The sequence below is a fragment of the Topomyia yanbarensis genome, chromosome 3 (genome assembly GCF_030247195.1).
Source record: "Topomyia yanbarensis strain Yona2022 chromosome 3, ASM3024719v1, whole genome shotgun sequence".
Classification (NCBI taxonomy): Eukaryota; Metazoa; Arthropoda; class Insecta; order Diptera; family Culicidae; genus Topomyia; species Topomyia yanbarensis.
In genome coordinates this window covers 63,140,701-63,168,310 of record NC_080672.1, presented here as the reverse complement: position 1 = coordinate 63,168,310, position 27,610 = coordinate 63,140,701, and the positions used below count along the sequence as shown (strand labels likewise).

General features: G+C 36.3%; 1 protein-coding gene across 1 annotated transcript in view; it reads left to right on the top strand.

The window, feature by feature from the left end:
• The window catches only part of LOC131691058 (mucin-2), a 610,571-nt gene that overhangs the window by 282,097 nt on the left and 300,864 nt on the right, over positions 1-27,610 (top strand). The window contains exon 3 of the mRNA XM_058977218.1: positions 27,150-27,197. The gene's annotated coding sequence lies outside the window, so the exon portion shown is untranslated. The remainder of the gene's footprint in view (positions 1-27,149; positions 27,198-27,610) is intronic.

Below are 27,610 nucleotides of genomic sequence, written 5' to 3'. Positions count from 1 at the left end.
AAACAGAACATTCTATTTTAATTTTTTTCCGGAAGGAAACATTTATTTAAAAGAGATCGTTTCGAAGGAAACTATTTATTTAAAAAAGATCGTTAACAAAAAATATACATTTTTGTTAACGAACTCTTGTAAATAAATAGTTTCCCTTGAAAAAGGCCAACACCAGAAGGCCGAAACGTCGGGCAGTAAACAACCATCGTTTTGCTCTAAAAGTCTGAGACAGCCGTTTTCAAATAACTCAAAATCTCATCATCCCAGTCGTTTGAACATAACATGAGAAATAGTTTTAAAACCATGGAGGACAATGACAGCCAACTGAAGCTTTATAATAGCATTAGTAGTACCAATGTAAGGCTTTCAAATTTGACATTTGTACGCTGGTGCTATATAATAGCATTAGTACTGGCATAATACCAGCATTTTATCAGTATTTAGGGCATCACGACTTTTAAGACAGCTTTTTATGTGGATCTAAAGCAGATATTAGGCTACGTTATAATGCTTATTGGTTACTTTGGAAGTGCTATATATATATAGTTCGATTGTGTTGATCGAAGATGGTAAAATAGATCGGGGCTTTTGTCGTTTTTTAGTGTATTGGTTACTTGCTAGCGAAATTAGTCACGACATTTGGGCCCGCGCGGAGCCTAGACATTCACAATACCTTCCAATTGAAACGAAGAACGTCGCAAAAGTCAGTAAATATGGCGACCGTGCCCGCAAAAAATGACAATCGCTATAACATAGAAAAATTTGGCCACCATTACCATTGAGCTGCTCCAGCTGGAGCCTTAAGGCGTTTTTTCAGTAACTTCACTTAATACTGTTCAGGTTTACCTCAGGAAATAGTTATGATTTTTTTCTTTGAAACCTACATCAATTTTTTTGTTTTCATTGGAGTTATGAAGTTATGAAACAACATAATTATGGCCAAAATCTTCTCTTGATTGATATGTTCAGTTACAATTCTTTGTATTATCATGAATAATTGAAAAAAATCACGTCTCAATTAGATTTGCATACAAAATAACCAATACCGACTGTATTTTGTACTTGACCGGCGAGCGGAGTGAACATCAAATTTTATCCGTGTGCGAAAAAGAGCATTGTTAGCATTTCGCTGAATGCGAAAAGAACAGCTGTTCTACAGAAACTCGAAGGCTGACTTAAGTAAGAAACAGAAAATATAAAGGTTCTATCTCTGAAAAGTTATTTACTTTAAAAAGATCACTTATTAGCACATTTACTATCTTTAAAAAAATATAAAATCACCGACATGTCTTGCTCGGATTCTTGAGGATTCTTCTGACCAAACAACATGCTCGATGTTTTGGTAACTCTTAGCACACACGTATAGTTCACTATCCGTGATACCAATATGAAAGAGATGTGCATGTTGTGTATATCCAGCGAAGGTAAATGTTCCAAACTTCTATGAAAATCCTCTTTCACGGGTGTGTATTCTATGTAAAAAGTGTAATTTGCATGTATCCTCTTCGAATACGTTTAGGGTAGATTTCTACATTCTCCCTTAACTTTTAACTCAGGTTCATCTGGCTTAAATGTTAAGCGAGGGTGAAGCAATCGGTCCTTAGAGTCGAGCCAAAAAACTTTGGCAATCATTCAATCCATTATTAGCAGCTAAAGTTAAGTTGAACCACGCTTCATTGGAAACCAGCACGCTGTCCTTATTGGAGAATTTGATGCGTGAAATTACAGCCTAAATGCAAAAAAATCTCCCTTTATATTTGTGTTCATGAGTTGGTAAGCTATTTACCAATGCCATTCAGGTAGAAATTGTAAATAAGAGGCTTAAACAAGAGCTTTTTGAAAAACCCATAGTTATTTAGAATTAACAGTGAAGTTTATGAGAGATAACAATTGCTATTAAATCGCAAGCTCTCTGATTGACTCTTTAAATTATATGCTAATTGAATTTTTATTGGAGGTAGCGCAAGACAATCAATCGCACCCTTCGATTTACGAAAAGCAAATTGAATTTTGCTAACAAGCCGTTTACCTTCACTAAATTGTCTAGGTGTAGTAAAATTCAATCGGCCGATACGAATTGTGGTCCAAAGTTGGTTATTCCGGTTTAAGAATAACAATCAATGTTACTTATTCCCACTCCCGTGGCTGCAATGGTCTTCTGCAGAAACCAGTTGTATAAATTCAATTATCAACTCTTTGGTGAATTAGGCAGATTCTTCAAAAATTGAGTTTAATTCTGTCTGACCCAAAAGTATTATTTTTGCATGACAGTAGTGAACCTGGGAATTCATCGTTGAATGTGAATTGTGTAATTTCCTGGCGACACGTAACGTACAATTTTCTACATAGAAACGGGGCAAAGTCGAAAGTTTAGGGCGCCGAATTTTCCGGTGAGTTCGAAAAAAATTACTTTGAAAAAAATTAACCATCGTTTCGTTGGCATGGTGATTCCTGCCTAAGGTTTCGTTCCAATTTTGACCCAAAATGATTCGTCCGCTCCTATTCCTCGAGTGACGGATCTGCACCAGCAGAACTTTAGTTGTTTTCTTTTTCGGCAAACTAGCTACATGCCCGGCCAACTGTAGTCTATTGTGCTTTATAAGCCTTGCGATAACAGCTTCTTTGTATACACCAACCAGTCGATAATCTGTGTGCTTTAACGACCACGACTCCGTGCAGAGCAACAGGGAGTACCAGCGATATGTATGGGGAAAGTTTTGTGCATGTCCGTAGGCTACGGGGCTGCGTATTCACAAATTGTAGATGATGCCATTTACAGCCGGCTCCATTTCACCGCTATCTAAGTTATTACTATCTACTAGTCTTCCAAGATATATGAACTCGTCGACAACCGCTTATCGCAGCTATTTCTATCTCGGTAGCAACATTGTATCAGCGATCTGGTTCTCTTTCAACTACCATTTACTTTATTTTGCCAGAGTTTTTCTTTCAAAAGGCACAAAAGCCTCTTCCACTGCTCTACGATCGACGTGCTGATTCTTTGGTATTGCACTTTCAAGCACTCTTGAACAACTAATCAGGAAGTGCATCACTCCACTTCAATACTTCTAACGTCACAAACGGATCGGATTTCTCTTTGGCTATTATGTAGCTTGTTTTTCGACTCAATCTATTCAGTATGTCGGGAAACCATGTTCAAGCATTATCTGTTGATAGAAAATCGATTGAAAAAATTGAATAAGTATTATTTTTACTAAACTTTCGTAGAATTTTGAAGAATTTATGAAAAATCCCTAGATTTCACGAGGTTATCGGTAGTTCCGTACAAAGGACAGAAATCCGTAGATCTACGAAAAAATCCGTAGAGTTAGCCACCAGTGGCTAGTGTATTCCGTTGTCATCCCCACAGAAGAGACATCGCAGTTTCCACACGGTATGTTGTATAGCCCATCGGTCAGTCGCGTTACTGTACGATGCAACGATCTACGGAAGTTTGGTTGGCGGATTGCTGTATCTGTAAGTAATTGCTCGAACGAACGTTGCAGCTGTATTTGCGACACTTGGAAGGAAATTTTCCGCATCAACTGAAACGGGTTGGATCGCTACTGAGCGTGTTTTGCGTTGCATAAAAGAGCTGGATGAATGACCTTGAATCCTAAGCCTAAAGCGCGGGGAAGTTAGACAAAGGGTGTTCAAAAATTGGCCAAACAAGAATGAGTTTTAATCGGTCAAACCTTTTACTAAAAAATCAAATCATGTTTCTTTTGCAAATACAATGCATAAAGAATAACGAAAAAAATTTCATTCCAGCTTTCTTTTTAGCGAATGCCAATTGTCGGGTCTTTCATTTGACTCCTTCCATAAAATTTTGTCCAGCCTCTCTTGGGTCACTTTTTTCGTTGCAGAACGCCAGTTTGTCTTGAACTGTTTCTGACTGTTAACTATTTCTCACGTTCTCATTAGATTCCGCTTGACAGTATTTTACTATTGAGTGGAGCACTAGGGTTTTGGAAAGGTTCATGTCATTGGGCACATCCTGGACGTTGTTCGCGGTGTATGGCTCGTTTTTATATAATGGGTATGCGAGCCAAATCCGGCCAAAACAGAACGGAACTCTTGTATTGCTTGAGGAGAGAAAACCGACGTTTTTCTAGACATAGCTACATTTAAATTTCCTGGTTGATGGCCCCGGTTGCGATGCAAATGTTGCTCTTTAAGCCACAGCAACAGATGGCTTGCTGCACGATATATTTTTTTTATTGTGAACTTCTACAGCTTGATGTGTTTGAAAATCTTTGCCACCTTTCCTCTTCCAGTCAAAGTACGACATTCACTTCCAGGAAGCTGTTCAAAGTTTGCCTTAACGTAGGTTTCGTCATTCAGCACCACAAACTCAAATTTCGCCAATATCTCCAAGTACAGCTTCCGCGATCGTTCTCTTGCCGACTGGTTTTGCTAATCGTCACGATTTGGAGTCACAACCTTCTTGTAAGTCGACAGTCCGGCTCGTTTTGTCGCTAGATGGACGGTTGTAGAGGTCATTTCCAGCTTACCTGCGACATCTCGGACGCAGAGGTCAGGGTTCCGCTTGAAATAGCTGGCCACTTTTTTCGTCGTTTTCGCGGCCTCAGTTTTTTGATTTCCTTCCCGATCCAGTCTTCTTGGGTGTCGCCAAACGTTTTCCGAACACTTTTGCTATACGATGGTTACAGTTGATTTGACTACATCCCAAAAGTTCGCCAATTTTTGCGTATAAGTAGCTCGAAATTTTGCGATGCCCTAGAAAAATGTTGCTCCGTTTGCTTCGATGCCATTTTCACAACTGAAGAGCTATATACACATACATCTTTAAAATATGGGGACTGCAAATTGAGTTGTGAGTAGTGAGTAGTAGGTAGTGAGTAGTGAGTAGTTAGTAGTGAGTAGTGAGTAGTGAGTAGTGAGTAGTGAGTAGTGAGTAGTGGGTAGTGAGTAGTGAGTAGTGAGTAGTGAGTAGTGAGTAGTGAGTAGAGAGAAGAGTGTAGAGAGTAGAGAGTAGAGAGTAGAGAGTAGAGAGTAGAGAGTAGAGAGTAGGGAGTAGAGAGTAGAGAGTAGAGAGTAGAGAGTAGAGAGTAGAGAGTAGAGAGTAGAGAGTAGAGAGTAGAGAGTAGAGAGTAGATAGTAGAGAGTAGAGAGTAGAGAGTAGAGAGTAGAGAGTAGAGAGTAGAGAGTAGAGAGTAGAGAGTAGAGAGTAGAGAGTAGAGAGTAGAGAGTAGAGAGTAGAGAGTAGAGAGTAGAGAGTAGAGAGTAGAGAGTAGAGAGTAGAGAGTAGAGAGTAGAGAGTAGAGAGTAGAGAGTAGAGAGTAGAGAGTAGAGAGTAGAGAGTAGAGAGCAGAGAGTAGATAGTAGAGAGTAGAGAGTAGATAGTAGAGAGTAGAGAGTAGAGAGTTGAGAGTAGAGAGTAGAGAGTAGAGAGTAGAGAGTAGAGAGTAGAGAGTTGAGAGTAGAGAGCAGTGAGTAGCGAGTATATCAACTTCACTTACCGCCATCCGCCATATTTCCAATAGTTGGAAAATGATAATAAAAAAAAAAAAATCCGATTTCCAAAAGATTTGCTTGGAGTTTGTTCGTTTTTGACCGTCGCTCATTTCATGTGAATTCGCAGCCGCAAAATTTGGATTGTGTTTTCTTTAAATCAGTTAGAGCTAGATGTTTGAAGGCTACGAAGGCTCAAAAGACTGTTTATCGTGAGGAGCTGTGACCTAGTCCCGCAAGAAAACAAAACACTTCGTCAACCAGCCCGTTGCTAGCTTAGTCCTTTCCTGTAGTGCCGGATTTTGATGCGATAGAATCGAAAAAAAAATTCAACGACAAATTTAGGAATAGGCGTTCTACTTTTCACGCGCAAAGATGGTTTTCAACAATTTTCTCCTTAATGGAGAAAGTTTTTACCAAAAATTTTCTCCGCTAAGTAGAAATATAGCATAGTGCTAAATAACCCAGTCTATTACAGACAGAGCCGTGGAAGTAGAGCGCATAAAAACCTAATCGAATATTGGGAAGTTATATAAGTCCCATTTGTTTTGATTTTGCCGCATTCGTTCCTCGCTAGTCGAACGAGAAGCATGCGGATGTACGTTAATGCGATGCAGTTAAAAGAAGGCAATCTGTATTTTCTATATAGTCGCACGTGAAATTTTGTGCTTCATTCGTCACTCGCTAGTGCTACAAGCGAGAACCACGTGACGTTGCAGTAGGAAGGCAGAAGGCATATTACCAAATTAATACATTACCGCCATTTTAAATTATGTTCACTCTGAAGAGTAGAGATATGCAATGCATTTAATTTTTTTCAAATTCTACGTTCTTTGTTATGTTAAAAACAATGGCAAATACTAATCCTCCAGGCATTTTTGCCGCCGAAGTATTTCAAAATCGAACATTTTTGTAACAACACGGATATTTTTGAGGCAGTAAAAATGATGGAATCTATTGATTGACGCATACCATATTCTGATGTTGATTGTGAAGCTTTGGAGTTTCATTCACTAGATTTAATTAAATTCCTCTGAGCAAATTGGGATATAATTGTCTAGAAAAAAATTCACCGCAGGTTATTTTTGCGTCAGAGTGGCTAAGAACTAAATGGCTTACGCAAACGGGCATTGGTATCAGGAGAAATTCCGCACCGGAAAGCTCTCAGCACCAGCTAGTATATAATTAGGAACGAGTATCATTAAGAAGGATAAGAAACTATGGGAAGATGGTTGAAAAGAAACGTAGGTTGTTATGTTTGGCATCTCTGAATCGGTTCGCGTCCGGGCAGGTGATGATATTTTCAACTCGCCTGAGCAGGTCAGTTGTAGCACGAAGGATGAACGGCAAACAAGACAACCTAGTTGTGAGATGAGACACACATCACTGTTGGATTATTCTTTAGTTTACAGAACTAATGCAAACTAGGCAACCAACTAGAGATTGGATAAGCACCGTTTCGAATCCTGTACGAATAAACTGAATAAATTATTGAAAATTAAAAACATAAATGAAATTATTAAAATAATGATGAAGCAAAAACAAAATAATAAAAAAAATACCAAATGCATCAAATGAATCAAATGAATCAAATGAATCAAATGAATCAAATGAATCAAATGAATCAAATGAATCAAATGAATCAAATGAATCAAATGAATCAAAGGAATCAAAGGAATCAAATGAATCAAATGAATCAAATGAAGCAAATGAATCAAATGAATCAAATGAATCGAATGAATCAAATGAATCAAATGAATCAAATCAATCAAATGAATCAAATGAATCAAATGAATCAAATGAATCAAATGAATCAAATGAATCAAATTAATTAAATGAATCAAATGAATCAAATGAATTCAATGAATCAAATTAATCAAATGAATCAAATGAATCAAATGAATCAAATGAATCAAATGAATAAAATGAATAAAATGAATCAAATGAATCAAATGAATCAAATGAATCAAATGAATCAAATGAATCAAATGAATCAAATGAATCAAATGAATCAAATGAATCAAATGAATCAAATGAATCAAATGAATCAAATGAATCAAATGAATCAAATGAATCAAATGAATCAAATGAATCAAATGAATCAAATGAATCAAATGAATCAAATGAATCAAATGAATCAAATGAATCAAATGAATCAAATGAATCAAATGAATCAAATGAATCAAATGAATCAAATGAATCAAATGAATCAAATGAATCAAATGAATCAAATGAATCAAATGAATCAAATGAATCAAATGAATCAAATGAATCAAATAAATCAAATGAATCAAATGAATCAAATGAATCAAATGAAGCAAATGAAGCAAATGAAGCAAATGAAGTAAATGAAGCAAATGAATCAAATGAAGCAAATGAATCAAATGAATATAGTGAATACAGTGAATACAATGAATCAAAAGCAATGAAAGCAATAAAATGAAAAAAAAAATAAATGAAATGAATAAAATGAATATAATAAAAAAATGAATCAAATGAATAAAGTTAACAAATCAAGTAAAATAACGAATGAAATTGATAAAATGATTAAATAGAAGAACAAAATGAAATAAATGATTAAAATGAAAAATGAAACGATGTTAAAAAGTTATAAATAATAGAAAAAAAAAATAAACGAAGTAGTGCATTCATCGATGACGATGCAGTTTGTTTCCAGTCATTTTATAGCTTTTGGATTGTTTCATCCATAAACTCTGATTATAATCCTCACTAATATACATGCACTCAACCGAAACGTGTACTCAACCGTAATCCACCGTTTCTCAACTCATTGTGACTGCCAATGATACATTAATTGGAATGCTTTCAGTATAGAATGTGGACAAGTAAAACCTTCACAATAAGTAAGAAAAAACATTGTACTGGCATCTCCATTGAGAGTGCAAGGGGTCTTTGAAATACTTTTTCCCGGATCTAATTCGTGAATATTTTTGGATATTGACCTATCATTTTCCATAACAGTTCATATTAATACAATGAAAATGCATTTTCAATAATATCACAAAAAGGGTGTTCTTGGTTTTCTTATGACATATTTGAGCATAAATTCAATAGAGATACGAAGAGTGAAACGCACATGGATTGTTACTTTTCAAATTATTTTATCTGCAAACATCCATATTACCTAGTTAAGTCAAATATTTTTCTGAGATAACCGAGGATTCCCTTAACTATAGTTTATTTAAATGCTTTGTACAAAATTGAATTAAATTGGAGTTGACATAGTTTTTGATTTTTGATCGTCTGCCTTCCTATAGTGCAACGTTTCGAAAGGATATCCTTTCATCCTAAGGGTTTGAACATTTGAAAATACCTACACAATCACATCGCGCACATAAAATTAGCTTGGACGCTAATAAATATTTTAGATTAGCAGATGATCTTATCGCAAAATTTAGAGAAGTAGCAAAATAGATGTGAGTCGTGACAGAAAATACATGAATACAAAGACGAAAAAAGCGGTGGGCATAGCGTAGTCGGCAAATCGATTACCTTGTACGCAGCTCACCTGGGTTCGATTCCCAGCCCCGCACATGGGGGATAGAATTTTTTTAAAGAGATTTTTCCGACCCGAAAAAAGAGGCGAATGTTCTAGAAAAATCAAAAGAATAAAAAAGACGAGAAAAAAGAAAACTTTTAACATATGTTCCGTGGACTATTAAACACTTTTCGTAGTCTAAACTGAAACAAAATGTAATGTAAAATATTGCATTAAAAGGATAGTTTTTACGCGATAGGTTGTACCTGTTGATGGACGTTGCCGGTTAGAAAAAGGCAATGAAAATGAAAGACGTCTCGTATAAAATTGCACAATATTGCTGTATTTTACTCTTTTCTGTTCCCTCAGCCCTTCTGGCATCACTAATCTATCAACCCAGAATCAGAATATGTTTTTGGCAGAATCACTAAATCGAATCTCGTGAAAACATACGTCTCCTGTCACGTCAGCAGGAAAAAAAAGTTAACAATATTTGTCACTTTCTTCTCTACTTTCAACCACTTAAGTGCTATTCCCACACGCTCGGAAATAAATCATAACTGTTTTCGTTTTCGCCTTCTGTGACATCAAGATGAATGCCCGCCAAGGCTTGCTTTGCTATCTCCCCCTTCTTCGCCTTCGGGGTCGGGTCGGTCGGCTGCTAGAGAACTGAAGCTGATGTGCTTTTTGTGACATCATCACACCACCCAAAGCAAAACGCAAAAGGCAGGACATTACGCGCCGTCAAAACATTTTTCTTTCCAGCAGTGTTGTTGCTTTCTGAATAGCTCGCCGGGATCACTCATCCAACAGAGACAGAAAAAAAAACATGGCAGAAACCATTTGGAGTTTTACGGAGCACATCGTTTACACATTTCGTGCCGTGCGTGAATCAGGACCATAATGGGGGAAGGGGGGAGGAAGCTGATATTCCTTTTTCGAGTCGAGTCAAAATCCCACTTAGGCGAGCTTTCTGGCGACATACATGAGAAATGTTGATTAAACATACTTGGGGGCATTATTAGAGCGAACGTACATGCCAGTGTCAAATGGAGCAGTCATATCTTTAAAAGCTGGATGTTCTACTGTTAATACAAGCAATTTGAAAGTGTAAGCTGTAGGGAAAAGCAAAACCATGTCGGTGTGTCGGTTGCAGTGATGAGGTTAGGAAAATTCCCTAACAATTTTTTTTGGTAACTAGATGGCGAATCGTGCTTTTGAAAGACCTATTCTGATTCCTATTCTTTTTTGGATCCATGACAACTAGATGATATAAATTTAAAAAAAAAAACTTTTATTCAAATGTAACGTAAATCTAATCTATAATGAAAATTGAGTACCACGCAATTAAAGCTTCCAAACGAAGCAAGCTTCGTGTAATACAATAACTCAACCACTTTCGACATCTATATTGAACAAACTGCCAATATGTCAGATTCGTGAATTATGTATATCTAGAAACCCCCAGCAAAGTTTCCATGTTCGGCGGCGCCACTCACAATCGGCAATAAATTGTGTAACAAACGACCGCACGTCACCGTTGGAATGATCAAGCATCGACACTGCCACCCCCGATTCCCTTTCAAGCCAGGTTTTCTTCCCATAACCAACCCAATCAACCCCATCAACCGGGCCACTCACGTATCATCGGCAATAAAACAATTACTCCATAAATCCTCTCGAGGGACCCCGAAGCCTTTTCATACTCCAAAGTCGTCATCAGCTAGATGGTGAGAAAGGCACAGTGGGCGAGAGAGAGAGAGAGAGAGAGAGAGAGAGCAACTGAGGTGGCAGCCCATTCACCATGCTGCCAAGTTTGTAATGACATCACGTTTGTCGTCTCTGATGAGCCCGAACCGAATTCCATCGAGCATTGAAGTTTGTGTTAAGGGAGGACAACTATGAGAAGAAAAAACTACAGGCTACTTGGATCCTCCGATTTAGTCACCATTCACTTTTCGCTGCTTTTCATCTTGAAGATTTTCCACTCGAATCGTCAACGTTGGTGGCTGTAGTAGGTATGTGTAGTGGAACGCACTTCAGCGAGTAACAGTCAAAATGGGGGGGCTCAAAATGATTTCGCACACCTCCTGCTGTGATCAAGTAGCGCGAAACAGAGATGTTCCTTTCTCATAAGCCTCTCGCAACATGTTGACGCAGATCAATCGAACTGTATGCTGGGTCGGGGGCAAGGGGGAAGCAAAGGTGATGATGTTCAGTAATTATGGCACACTCCACTAGCATATTACTCATTGGAGAGGTAACGGAATCGACGGCCGCCGCATGCCTCCCACGACGACGAGTAGCGCGCGGGGGCTGTGGCTTAGCTTAGGTATCGAGTGAAGTGTTTGATGTTTTGCAAAATGAGCCCTTAGGGGATGCCGCATCTGAATACAGTTTATACACATCAACGAACGTCATGGCACACTTGTTTCTTTCGCTTATTTTAGATCGGTACCCTTCAAACTAATGACAACCTGTCCTGTCGCTCCTTTCGGTACTGGTGGCATGAATTATTCGCAACTGAATGTGAGAATGTTTTTGTCTGTGGATTGGAATTAGGATGGTGTAGGTCGGTATTAATTATGCTCGCGCTAGAGAGACAATTAATTGAAACCAACATTAGAACTGGTGGCTGAAAAAGAGGCAACACTGAGATGGATTAGTTTCATTAACGAAGGTTATTACATTTTGATGAGCACCGGCAAAAACGGGGCTAATTTACAGTCACAAAGGGATAGACAAGGGAGAAGAGCGAACATTCTAAGCGGAGGATTATAAATCGCGGAATCAAGCTTGTTTAATTGAATAGCATTGTTGCTAATTACTGTGACTATTGTTAGATAAAGATTTAAATTAACCGCTGAACAACCAGTTAACAAATTAATTTCAAATTCAAGTCAACCTAACATGGGATTTGTTTTTTGGAAGAAGATAAATGTTCTGGGTAAAGCTTATCCATAAATACATCCACTCTCTACTTTTCAAGGCCTCGTTCTCTCTTTTAGATTTTTTCACTCTACGCTAATACCTTCTTGTTTATTAATTTTGTAATCTGCTTTCCCAACTTTAAATTTTACGCATCTTCTTCATTTTAAAATAATTTCCATTCGGTTTACACTTTTCATTCTCCACTTCTCGTGTTGTATTTTTCTTTTGCCAGTTTTAATTTTTAACTTACTATTCGCTTATTACCTTTTGTTTCAACTTGTAAATTTTAACTTTGCTCTTCTCACTTATTTATATTTCGTTACATATTTATAACTATCTGCTTTTCGTTTTTGATCATCGATATTTTTTGAATTTTCAATTTTACGATTTTTAAATATTTTGAGTTTGGTTTTTCAATATTTTTATTTTTCGATTTTTCGACTTTCCGATTTTTTTATTCTTCGATTTTGTGATTTATCTATTTATGGATTTATGGATCTATGGATTTATGGATCCATGGATTTATGGATTTATGGATTTATCAATTTATTGATTTATGGATGTATGGATATATGGATTTATAGATTTATGGATTTATTGATTTATGGATTTGAGGGATTTATTGATTTATGAATTTATGGATTTATGGATTTATTGATTTATGGATTTATGAATTTATGGATTTATGAATTTATGGATTTATGAATTTATGGATTTATGAATTTATGGATTTATGGATTTATGGATTTATGAATTTATGGATTTATGGATTTATGGATTTATGGATTTATGGATTTATGGATTTATGGATTTATCGATTTATGGATTTATGGATTTATGGATTTATGGATTTATGGATTTATGGATTTATGGATTTATGGATTTATGGATTTATGGATTTATGGATTTATGGATTTATGGATTTATGGATTTATGGATTTATGGATTTATGGATTTATGGATTTATGGATTTATGGATTTTTGGATTTATGGATTTATGGATTTATGGATTTATAGATTTATGGATTTTTGGATTTATAGATTTATGGATTTTTGGATTTATGGATTTATGGATTTATGAATTTATGGATTTATGGATTTATGGATTTATGGATTTATGGATTTATGGATTTATGGATTTATGGATTTATATATTTATGGATTTATGGATTTATGGATTTATGGATTTATAGATTTATGGATTTATGGATTTATGGATTTATGGATTTATGGATTTGTGGATTTATGGATTTATGGATTTATGGATTTATGGATTTATGGATTTATGGATTTATGGATTTATGGATTTATGGATTTATGGATTTATGGATTTATGGATTTATGGATTTATGGATTTATGGATTTATGGATTTATGGATTTATGGATTTATGGATTTATGGATTTATGGATTTATGGATTTATGGATTTATGGATTTATGGATTTATGGATTTATGGATTTATGGATTTATGGATTTATGGATTTATGGATTTATGGATTTATGGATTTATGGATTTATGGATTTATGGATTTATGGATTTATGGATTTATGGATTTATGGATTTATGGATTTATGGATTTATGGATTTATGGATTTATGGATTTATGGATTTATGGATTTATGGATTTATGGATTTATGGATTCATGGATTTATGGATTTATGGATTTATGGATTTATGGATTTATGGATTTATGGATTTATGGATTTATGGATTTATGGATTTATGGATTTATGGATTTATGGATTTATGGATTTATGGATTTATGGATTTATGGATTTATGGATTTATGGATTTATGGATTTATGGATTTATGGATTTATGGATTTATGGATTTATGGATTTATAAATTTATGGATTTTTGGATTTTTGGATTTATGGATTTTTGGATTTATGGATTTATGGATTTATGGATTTATGAATTTATGGATTTATGGATTTATGGATTTATGGATTTATGGATTTATGGATTTATGGATTTATGGATTTATGGATTTATGAATTTATGGATTTATGGATTTATGGATTTATGGATTTATGGATTTATGGATTTATAGATTTATGGATTTATGGATTTATGGATTTATGGATTTATGGATTTATGGATTTATGGATTTATGGATTTATGGATTTATGGATTTATGGATTTATGGATTTATGGATTTATGGATTTATGGATTTATGGATTTATGGATTTATGGATTTATGGATTTATGGATTTATGGATTTATGGATTTATGGATTTATGGATTTATGGAGTTATGGATTTATGGATTTATGGATTTATGGATTTATGGATTTATGGATTCATGGATTTATGGATTTATGGATTTATGGATTTATGGATTTATGGATTTATGGATTTATGGATTTATGGATTTATGGATTTATGGATTTATGGATTTATGGATTTATGGATTTATGGATTTATGGATTTATGGATTTATGGATTTATGGATTTATGGATTTATGGATTTATGGATTTATGGATTTATGGATTTATGGATTTATGGATTTATGGATTTATGGATTTATGGATTTATGGATTTATGGATTTATGGATTTATGGATTTATGGATTTATGGATTTATAAATTTATGGATTTTTGGATTTATGGATTTATGGATTTATGAATTTATGAATTTATGAATTTATGAATTTATGAATTTATGAATTTATGGATTTATGGATTTATGGATTTATGGATTTATGGATTTATGGATTTATGGATTTATGGATTTATGAATTTATGGATTTATGGATTTATGGATTTATGGATTTATGGATTTATGGATTTATGGATTTATGGATTTATGGATTAATGGATTTATGGATTTATGGATTTATGGATTTATGGATTTATGGATTTATAGTTTTATGGATTTATGGATTTATGGATTTATGGATTTATAGATTTATGGATTTATAGTTTTGTGGATTCATGGATTTATGGATTTATAGATTTATAGATTTATGGATTTATGGATCTATGAATTTATGGATTTATGGATTTATGGATTTATGGATTTATGGATTTGTGGATTTGTGGATTAATGGATTTATGGATTTATGGATTTATGGATTTATGGATTTATGGATTTATGGATTTATGGATTTATGGATTTATGGATTTATGGATTTATGGATTTATGGATTTATGGATTTATGGATTTATTGGATTTATGGATTTATGGATTTATGGATTTATTGATTTATGGATTTATGGATTTATGGATTTATGGATTTATGGATTTATGGATTTATGGATTTATGGATTTATGGATTTATGGATTTATGGATTTATGGATTTATGGATTTATGGATTTATGGATTTATGGATTTATGGATTTATGGATTTATTGATTTATGGATTTATGGATTTATTGATTTATTGATTTATGAATTTATGCATTTATGGATTTATGGATTTATGGACTTAAGGACTTATGGATTTATGGATTTATGGATTTATGGATTTATGGATTTATGGATTTATGGATTTACGGATCTATGGATTTATGGATTTATGGATTTATGGGTTTATGGATTTATGGATTTATGGATTTATGGATTTATGGATTTATGGATTTATGGATTTATGATTGATGGATTTATTGATTTTTGGAGTCAATTTTCTGAATTTTCTAATAATCGAAAATTCGAATTTTCGAATTTTCGTAATTTCCAATTTTCGAATTTTTGAATGTACGAATTTTCGAATTTACTCATTCAAAAATTTTAAAATTTTTGAATCTTAAAGTTTTCGAGTCATCGAATTTTCTAATTTTAGAATTTTCGAATCTTCGAATTTTCGTATCTTCGAATTTTCAAATCTTCGAATTTTCCAATTTTCGAAATTTCCAATTTTCGACTTTTCGAATTTTTGAATTTTCAAATCTTTGAATCTTCGAATTTTCGAATTCTTGAATTCTTGAATTCTTGAATTCTTGAATTCTTGAATTTTTGAATTTTTGAATTCTCGAATTTTCGAATTTTCGAATCTTTGAATTTACGAATTCTCGAATTGTTGAATTTTCGAATTTTCGAATTTTCGAATTTTTGAATTTTCGAATTTTCGAATGTTTGAATTTTCGTATCTTCGAATTTTTGAATTTTCGAATTTTCGAATTTTCGAATTTTCGAATTATCGAATTTTCGAATTATCGAATTTTCCAATTTTCCAATTTTCCAATTTTCCAATTTTCCAATTTTCCAATTTTCCAATTTTCCAATTTTCCAATATTCGCATTTTCGCATTTTAAAATTTTAAAATTTTTGGATCTCAACATTTTCGAATTATCGAATTTTCGAATTATCAAATTTTAGAATTATCAAATTTTCGAATCTTCGAATTTTCGGATCTTTGAATTTTCGAATTTTCCAATTTTCGAGTTTTCGAGTTTTCGAATTGTCATTTTGTCATTTTGTCATTTTGTCATTTTTCGTTTATCATTTTAACTATTCACTTGTGGCCTCCTAGTTCCAAAGACTTAGGGTGCTTACAGAGTGGCGGCGAGAAGCTGAGCTGGCGCTGGAACTGACATTAGAATGCGAGATGCGAGAAACCTGCTTGCTGCAAACCAAATGGATGATGTCAGAGTGAAAGCTGAGCGGATCGGCGCCTACTGCCTGCTTTTACTCTGACAGATTCCATTTGATATGCTGCAAGCAGGTTTCTCGCATCTCGCATTTTAATGTCAGTGCCAGCCCCTGCTCAGCTTTTCGCGGCCACTCTGTAAGCACCCTTAGAATATGATTTGGAATTGGACTTGGACTCGGACTTGGACTTGGATTTGGACTTGGATTTGGACTTGGACTTGGACTTGGACTTGGACTTGGACTTGGGCTTGGACTTGGACTTGGACTTGGACTTGGACTTGGACTTGGACTTGGACTTGGACTTGGACTTGGACTTGGACTTGGACTTGGACTTGGACTTGGACTTGGACTTGGACTTGGACTTGGACTTGGACTTGGACTTGGACTTGGACTTGGACTTGGACTTGGACTTGGACTTGGACTTGGACTTGGACTTGGACTTGGACTTGGACTTGGACTTGGACTTGGACTTGGACTTGGACTTGGACTTGGACTTGGACTTGGACTTGGACTTGGACTTGGACTTGGACTTGGACTTGGACTTGGACTTGGACTTGGACTTGGACTTGGACTTGGACTTGGACTTGGACTTGGACTTGGACTTGGACTTGGACTTGGACTTGGACTTGGACTTGGACTTGGACTTGGACTTGGACTTGGACTTGGACTTGGACTTGGACTTGGACTTGGACTTGGACTTGGACTTGGACTTGGACTTGGACTTGGACTTGGACTTGGACTTGGACTTGGACTTGGACTTGGACTTGGACTTGGACTTGGACTTGGACTTGGACTTGGACTTGGACTTGGACTTGGACTTGGACTTGGACTTGGACTTGGACTTGGACTTGGACTTGGACTTGGACTTGGACTTGGACTTGGACTTGGACTTGGACTTGGACTTGGACTTGGACTTGGACTTGGACTTGGACTTGGACTTGGACTTGGACTTGGACTTGGACTTGGACTTGGACTTGGACTTGGACTTGGACTTGGACTTGGACTTGGACTTGGACTTGGACTTGGACTTGGACTTGGACTTGGACTTGGACTTGGACTTGGACTTGGACTTGGACTTGGACTTGGACTTGGACTTGGACTTGGACTTGGACTTGGACTTGGACTTGGACTTGGACTTGGACTTGGACTTGGACTTGGACTTGGACTTGGACTTGGACTTGGACTTGGACTTGGACTTGGACTTGGACTTGGACTTGGACTTGGACTTGGACTTGGACTTGGACTTGGACTTGGACTTGGACTTGGACTTGGACTTGGACTTGGACTTGGACTTGGACTTGGACTTGGACTTGGACTTGGACTTGGACTTGGACTTGGACTTGGACTTGGACTTGGACTTGGACTTGGACTTGGACTTGGACTTGGACTTGGACTTGGACTTGGACTTGGACTTGGACTTGGACTTGGACTTGGACTTGGACTTGGACTTGGACTTGGACTTGGACTTGGACTTGGACTTGGACTTGGACTTGGACTTGGACTTGGACTTGGACTTGGACTTGGACTTGGACTTGGACTTGGACTTGGACTTGGACTTGGACTTGGACTTGGACTTGGACTTGGACTTGGACTTGAACTTGGACTTGGACTTGGACTTGGACTTGGACTTGGACTTGGACTTGGACTTGGACTTGGACTTGGACTTGGACTTGGACTTGGACTTGGACTTGGACTTGGACTTGGACTTGGACTTGGACGTGGACTTGGACTTGGACTTGGACTTGGACTAGATTTTATATTTGAATTTGAACTTCATCTTGAACTGGAACTTGGACTAGTATCTAGCGTTTCTGAGAGCAAATTTTACTAGGCGTTTTTTGGACCTGAGTGTAAATTCGAAACCTAGACTTGCAATATTAGATTTGAAAAATATGGGAATCGTGACTGCGGAATTGTAATGAGAACCAAGAGTCGGAATTATTGGTTTTATAAAAAAAGGCTTGGAAAAATACAACTTGGAAATCAAAACCTACTTGGGTATCTAGATTTGAATAACAATTATAACAATGCTGTGCTCTTGCCTTCCTTGAAATTGTTGTACGTTCTCTTATGCAACATGTACATTGTACAATAAACTGAAATAATAAGAAACTCCACCCGATTGAAATTTTATGTAATTAGTTCCCTAGTTTCCATCATTATTTGCTTATTTCTCTGTTCAGTTGTCGCTTTGCCTGAATCTGCAAACTCAAGTGCTAAACCCGACACTCTAATTATAACGTCCTTCTCATTCCTTCGTACAAGTATCAGAGCATCATCATGATCCAATTATCCACAGCAGAAAGTACATATTAGAAGCTCCAACCCATTTGATTCAGTGCATCTTCGAATCTTCACAAGCGCAGCAATCCATGATAAAACATTAAATAGCGCTCAGCACTGACAGACGGTGGTCTGACTACCGCAGCTTGCGTTAATCTGATGTGCGTTGAACGACGACGGCAATGTAATTTATTAAGTTACATAACTGTTATTAGAAGTGCAAAACTGATTCCCTCGGATAGAACCCGTCAACACTAGTGGGCGCCGCGTCGTGCAGCGTCATCGTAATTATTATTAGTGAATCTTCACAGCGATTGCCGGCGCCGAAATAGGTCCAAATAGGCACGTGGTTTTGGCAATATATTAATGGGAAATTTACCGTTATTTCGCGGTTGGGGGGAGCTTTCTGATGTGACGGGGCTCACTAGCTGCTAGCATGCGGAGCAGAACCAATCAACTGATAGATTGACGAGTGATTCAATATGATTTGCTGCGCTGTTCTATTACCACTTTGGGTAAGCAGCTAGTCTGATGGCGGTGTCGGTGAATTGGTCAACGTGTCGAGGGTTGCTTTGAATGTGGAACATTTTTGCATTGTAGGTTTCAGTTTGTGTTTAGCCGTAAAACCCAAATCGATGAATGTTTAGAAAATAATCAACTGAATTGTTCTTTTCATAAAATATGCAAATCAATAGCAAAAATAGTTATCACTTAAGCCTACACACAGAAAAAATCTTGTAACTTTGCTTCAAACAGTATATAAAAATACTCGTCGCTCACAATTTTCCAGATTATGCTGGCAAATTCTACGATAATTTCAGTTTTTTACGGTCAATATCACACATTCGAAACCATCATCTTTAGATGTCTAACATCTTCGAAGAAGTTTTACAACATAAAACAACACAGCAGCTGATGAAATGATTTTGGTTATTAATTCTTGCAGAAGTAATTATGGAAAAGTTTTCAACTAAATTTTGTGGAGATTTTGTGTCTTCGGCAAAGTTGTTGAGAATGCTAATATAAACAATTGTGTTGAAGACTTGGAAGCTTTGTGTATGCAGCATATCAAGACCCACTCATTTTATAGTAATATTTAGGAACATACATGTAGATGTCACAAGTTGATGTAAACCGCAATTTTGAAATCTAAAGTTGCGGACCGAGGTTTAATTCGGTAAACTTTTTATGATGGCTTTTTATCTGAAGCGATGCAAATTGAATATTTGTAGTATGCGCAGAGGTGGATAAGAAACGGTACGTACATTCACCAGTACGGTTTTCAAAATCTCAACACGTGTAAACGAGTGATGCACATCGTATTCGGTTTTGATTTCGTTCACACGTTAAACCTCAACCGAGTCTCAGTTTCTAAAACCAAACCGAGTCACTCAGCACCGTTTACATGTGTGCACGAGTTTCAGCTTGTGTTGATGTATTCTTAGCAGCGGTTCCGGTTCGGCTTTAGAAAACCGAACCTGTTTTTTTTTTCCATACATGGTTGAAAGCAGTAAATTCGTGAGCAGTGCTTCCAAATAGACAATTGAATTGAATTGGGACAATATCGAAATGGCTGGTTCTGAGCAGTTGTCAACAGTTCAACAATTGATGTTTGTTTCAGTGCTGAGAACCAAAATGGCGTTCACAAAATTAAAAACCGCTACCTTGTCTTGGCGAATAATTGCTTGAAACCGAGAAATGTAGATATGTTTGATTCGGCAAAGTTGTCTAGAGCATACAAATTGATGTTAATGTCAAAATGTTTAAATTGAAATTTTAAAAAACAACGAAATAAGCGAAGTCAATGAAATAGAAAAAAAAACAATTTAATCCACCTGTCAGTGAGATGGGACATTTCTTACTCAAATTCTATTATTCATTAGTTTGCCGAACACACGCAAAGCAACTATATGTGAGATAAGCACAGTTTCGAGTCCTGCATGAATAACACTTCGAATGAACTGAATAAATTAAAGAAAAATAATAAAACAAATAAAAATTTTAAATAATTATTAATAAAAAAAAGCTTTTCATAAAATGGATAGAATAATTATTATAAATCAAATTAATAAAAAGAATCAAATTATCTCAAACGAAAATTAGACAATATTAAAAAAGTTATGGGGGGTAGGCGTAGCGTAGTTGGTAAATCGATTGCCTTGTATGCAGCGCACCTGGGTTCGAGCCCCGACCCCGCACATAGGGGTTAGAAATTTTCATAAGAGATTTTTCTAACCCGAAGAGGCGAATGACCTTAAGGTTAAAACTTCTATAATCGAAATAAAAAAAAAAGTTATGAAATTAAGAGAGTAAATTAAATTGTTTCAAGCTAACAAACTGTCATACAAAAATAAAAAGAACTGACTAAAACGAATTAATAAAATGAAGAAACTGAATAAAATATATAAATTGGGAAAAATTAACAATTTAATCAAATGAAATAAATAATATGAATAAAATCATTATACATATTTACATATTTTACATACCAATCCTTAATACACATTTCCTGCAATAGTTCGATTGGGCGGAAGGGATGGCCGAAAGTAGTCTAAATTGATAAAATTTATCAGTTTTCAACAATATTTGAAGACAACGAAGATATATCAAAATATAATTAAGCACTGCTCCAGTGAAATCCAATCAGACCAATTGCAATAACTTCAGTTCTACGGATATTTCTTGAAACTATTAGCGCTCAAATAAACGGTGATAGTCACAATTATTGGTTTTATTTTTTTTGTGAGAAAATCTTGTCTAGCCTCAAAGTTATAGCTTAGTATTTTTCAACCGGGGGTGAATTTACCCCCATGGGTGAACTAGACTATTGCAGGGGGTGAATTGCGCGGGATAAATTTTAACTTGTTATCCTAACGTTCCCCTCGGATATTTTTCTTTATACATTGTTTCATTGTTTTAAGAATTGAGATGCTTACTGGGAGTGAACAGGAAGAGCTTTCTAACTGGAAATTTTTGGGTTTCATTCAACGTAAAATAATTTTTTTCCGACATGGTAACGATGGTAAGCAATTTTTAGAAAGGGGTACATTATGGAGATTAATATTCGGAAAGGAGTACATGAAACAAAAAAGGTTGAAAACCACTGAAGTATATAGAAAAGAGTGTCATGTGTCTAGGTTATGTTGGGAATTATATTATTGTCAATGGCAAAAAAGCCGTACATTCAGTCGATTACAATGCCGTCTCTTTCCACCCATTCTTGTTTCTCGTTTTGGAGATATGGATTTATGAGTCCTATACAAAACAATACACGACAATGGAATGGTTCAAACTACCACAATAAAAATTTAAATTCATCGAAAAGCCAGTGACCATTGAAAGTGCTTTTGAGACACGAACATTCTTGAAATTACAAGTCGTATATTTTCGCAAATAAATATGCATTTAGTCACATTGATCATGAAAAATGTATATTGGAGTTTTCAGTACAACTCAATATCAGCTGTACTTACACAGTAATATGTATGACATAAATTCAGTGAGATCAACTATCTGTCCAATGCATAAACTATAATTGTAATCCTCGCTAATTTACGTGTAGAATACGGAGCACTCAAACGAAACGTCTATTGAATTCTCAAATGCCTGTACTAATTCTGGCATTGAAGCTTCAATTGAAGCGTTCTCGGCATAAGACAAATTTGGGTAATTGAAACCATCGCTATAAGTTCAAAGCATCCTTTTACTGGGATACAAGTATAGTTCGATAGTTCAGGGGTCTTTGGGCGCCATTTTTCCCGGATCTAATTTGTGGATATTTTTGGAATTTGATCCGTAATTTTTCATAAAAGTGCATTCCATTACATTGAATCTGCATTTTCAATAATATCAACCCAAAACAGGTGTTCTCAATTTTCAAATTGCACATTTGAGCATTTGTTTCATTCAAAATTCAGTAGAGATAGGAAAAGTTAAAAAAAGTGCACGTGGGATTCCTCTTATCAACATTTTTGTCATCAAACAACTATATTACCCGATTTCCGTAATTATAGTATATAGGTACAAACGGTCAGTATAGAATTGAATTAAATTGGTGTTGATGTAGTTTTCGGCTTTTGGTTATATGACTCTCTTTAGTGCAACGTTTCGAAGGAATAGCCCCTCATCTTTAGAGGAAAGCAGGGTTTGAACGTAAATTAGTTATAGTTTTCTCGTAATACACATATTTTGCCAGCATCACAAATATTTTCTTTTTCAAGTAGAATGTAATATTTAGTTTGTTTCTGCAAGTGGCTCGGTTCTACCCTAAAATGGAAAACTATTTATAGGGAAACAGAAGACAAAAATAGGTTTGTTTTCTTTAACCTGAACAAATACATCGCAAGATTAAATTAGCTTGGATACTAACAAATATTTCAGATTATTTGAAGATCTTATGACACATCTTAGGAATGGATTTGGAAAAATCTGAGTCATAACAGTTGTCACGAATACGATTGGAGAGAGATCTGTTGATGGTTAGTGCTGTGACACTATTTTGGTACGCAGGAAATTTTGATTCCTTACATCTTTATTATGCAACTGATAACTTTTACGTCATAATTTGTATAACATAAATCTTGCAAAAGAAGATAAACTTTCACTAAAATTTTGTTAGTCAAAAATACACTTGCTCTCGGTGATGCTACGAGTATAATATGAATACGAATTATGTTAGAAATCTATTTTCTCACTACTAGGTGGTTTACTTGGTGATCAGTGCATTCATATACCATCCAACGTCTATCTCACGACTGAACGCAATGCTCAATCCAACGGATAAATACATCAATTCTAGACATATTTTCATTTTGAAGTGAATTTACATCCGCATAGCATTATGCTTGGTCCGAAACGAAGGGGTGGGAACTAGGATCACAATAGGCCCTACTGCCATGATATGAATATTACACTATACTAAAAGGAATTCTTATTCATTCAGATCAATTGCGTTTAATATATTTATTTCATTAAGCATCTGGAAAAATATTGTCAAACGTTGGAAAAAGCTTTAAAATTTAAAGATCTCTAATTATCATCACCTGCATTGCTTCAGGGTCTACTTTGATCGGTTTGATTCGGTGTTAAACACCTCTGTCGTTTTTTGCTTGAGGCAGAAACTAACTCAGTTTCGAATCTAACTGCTGTCAAACCGTTTGTTTGAATCCAGTACATTTTGATAACTCTATTATCTTTCTCCGGACAAAACCAGCCTAGAGGCCGCGTGGCATCCGGCAGGTTTGAAGTATGTCAGTTATGGAAATAACTGTCAAATTCATTCCCAAAGGTGGCCGCGTCACTTATGAGGAGACAAAGAGCTTTAGACCGATCAGTCTGACCTCTTCCTTCTCAAATCAGTGGAACGTTTAATCGACCACCACATTCGGGATGGTAGCTTGGGCGAGCACCCGCTGCATGCAATGCAACATGCATATAAGCGGGGGAAGTCTACTACCTCCCTGTTACACAATGTGGTCTACAACATTGAAAAAGCTTTTTCACAAAAGCAATCAAGTTTAGGAGTTTTTCTCGACATTGAAGGTGCTTTTGACAACGTGTCTTTCGAATCCATTTTGGAAGCAGCACGAGATCATGGAGTACCTTCATATATCACGAACTGGATACACGCAATGCTTAGCAACCGACATCTGTGCTCATCGTTAAGACAAGTAGAGATAAGGAAACTGAGTGTCTGCGAATATCCTCAAGGTGGTGTGCTGTCACCACTTCTATGGAACCTTGTCGCTGATAGCTTGTTGAGAAAACTAAATGAGCTTGGGTTTCCGACGTATGGTTTCGCCGATGATTATCATATAATGATCACCGGTATTTGCATTAACACACTTTTTGATTTGATGCAACAAGCCTTATGTGTTGTTGAGCGGTGGTGTCTTCATGTTGGACTATCAGTTAATCCAAATAAAACCTCAATGGTGCTTTTCACGCAACGAAGGATTACAACCGGAGCTCGTCCATTGCAGTTTTTTGACTCTGAAATTATTGCCAAAGATCAAGTTAAGTACGTTGGGGTAATTCTCGACTCAAAACTTAATTGGACAGCTCACATCGATTTCAGGATCAAGAAAGCTTGCGTGGTCTTTGGCCAATGTAGACGGGCTTTCGGCAAATCTTGGGGACTCAAACCCAAGTACATTCAGTGAATCTACACAACAATTGTTAGACCAATACTGGCATACGGGTGCCTTGTTTGGTGGCAGAAGGGAGAAGTCATGATAATCCAATCAAAGTTAAACCATCTTCAGAGGATGGTCTTGATGGCGATGACTGGTGCGTTCTCGACAACACCTACTGCTGCTCTCGAGGCACTCTTGAACATAAAACCACTACATGTGTTTCTGAAACAAAAAAAAAACACTTTCTTGTGCATACCGTCTTAAGGTTACTGGGCTCTGAAACAGTAACCCAATAGACTGTGGCCCCAAATGGTTACTTGGGATGAATATACACTTGCTCCCAGTGACCTTACACTCACATGTTAGTTTTTCTTCTAAAACTTTCAATGTGAGAATTCCTCTTCGTGAGGAATGGCTGTCTGGCTGGATGGAGCGACAACTTGAAGAATACGTAGTTTGTTATACGGACGGTTCTTTGTTGGAGGGCCGAGCCGGTGCTGGTGTATATTGTCATGAGATGAGATTAAACCAATCTCATTCGCTTGGTAGATACTGTACCGTATTCCAAGCAGCAATCTTTGCGATTCTGTGTGGCGTACAATCCGCACTTCAACAGGGAATTTGTGGTAAAAGATTTGTGGTAAAAGATCTATTTTTGCTCTGACAGTCAGGCTGCCCTGAAAGCACTTAGTTCGGCAGATTCGAGATCGAAATTAGTAATCGCATGTCGAACTCAAATCGAAGAACTTAGCATTTCAAAAGCTATCTACCTTCTATGGGTACCCGGTCATTCCGGTATTACTGGGAATGAATGGGCGGACGAATTGGCTAGAGCTGGCGCTGCGACTGATTTCGTTGGTCCAGAACCAGTTCTACCACTGCTTCGAAAATCATCCCATGATAGCCCAAAGACGTGGCAATATTAACTGTGAAATTATTACTTCAATAGTAATTCTTCAAAAGGGCTAATGAGACTTTTGTAAACAAACTTATTTCGCTCATTATTCCGCTACCGAGTTGAATTTCATGAAAAATACACATGAATCAACATCTTTATCCTTGGTAGAATCAATTTCAAATGTTTTCTGTGTTGAAATGATAACAAATTAGGAGAAATCAGCAAAACAAAAGTTTGTTTACAAATCTTATTAGCCCTATTCAAATGTTAATATGGACTTTTACTTTATGATAGCTAACGATGCTGGCATTCAGCCCAATGGTACATACGGCTTAATGAGTCATTCGGCCTACTGACCCATTCGGCCTAATGACCCATTCGGCCTACTGACCCATTCGGCCTAATGACCCATTCGGCCTAATGACCCATTCGGCTTAATGGCCCATTCGGCCAAATGGCGTTCGGCCAAATGACCCATTCGGCCTAATAACATTCGGCTTGATGACCCATTCGGCCTAATTGCGTTCGGCCTTGCAGCATTCGGCCTAACGGCTATCGGCCTAATGGCTCGACACCCCTGAAGGTACAACAAAGAAAGCTTGGAAAAGCGACCATCGTAGAAAACGAAAAAAGCAGTTTTTTCTCACGTTAGAAAATTTTTCATGAAAATCAATCGGTAATACTCTGCCATTGCCCCGCGTTCTCAGTTGAACCTTAAGACACGTAAACACGAATAAGATAAATTCAATGCCCTTCGAATATTTGTCACCTTTGATTCCGAGGTACCATAGTTCAGATTAAATCACACATTGGGGAGAACGGAAAGAAGCAACACTACGGCTGTGATGCTTGAAGAATGACAGTCGTGAGAGTCAGTCGCTTGTTCCAACCTGAAATAGCAGAAATGGAAAACCAAAATGTGTGACATTCGGGACAGGACGGGAAATGTTCTGTGAGTTTCGTACCTACTTGAAATGGTGCTTGCGGGAGTGTAGCGTAGATGTTCTCGCTCCCAGAAAGCCGCCGTGACACTTATGTGATGGAAATTTGTCACTTGATTGACGGTGAGAATGGTAAGATTGGTGTTTCCTGGGTTATAGAAGGCGGAACTCTTAGAATGAAGGCTGATAAAACATTAAAGGGACGTCTTCTCTGCGATGTTTGTTTGTTTCTGTTCGTGCCATAGTATAAGGATTGCGTATTTTGCCTTCAGGTGGAACATGTTTGTTTATTTTTCTCCACATTACATAAATACGTGACGCGACGTATTAAATATTTATGTGTATTTGACATTGATGAATATTGATTAAATAAAACTGTTTTTTCTTGCTTCTTACAGAATCAACAATTGAAAGGTGTCAACAATTAAACGTAGTAGAACAATACGGTAAGTGACTGAACAACCATTTACTATTCTGATTATTCATTTAATCAATTTTTTATATTAGAAGGTTCAGTTTATTCTGTATCGGAATAAATTAGCGTAATGGCCTTTGCTGTTGATTTTCTTTATCGTAGACCTTTCGCAGCAATTGATTGGGTAAATGTGGATTTAGATGAGTACTCTAGTCTCACTCAACTGAATCAATTTTCTTCCATTTTCAAAACAGTTAATGGAGTTCCTAAGAACGGTCCAAATAAATCCCAACGCTTCCTGCCTCGAAGTAGCAACAAGGATCGATTTCAAACCCATTTGTCTATTACCCTGACCGCCCTGTACCCCGGACCACCATCTTCCACTAATGAACGTGAAAAGCTTTCTCGCTCGGCACACTTACCGCGACCTTCCGATAACGATGC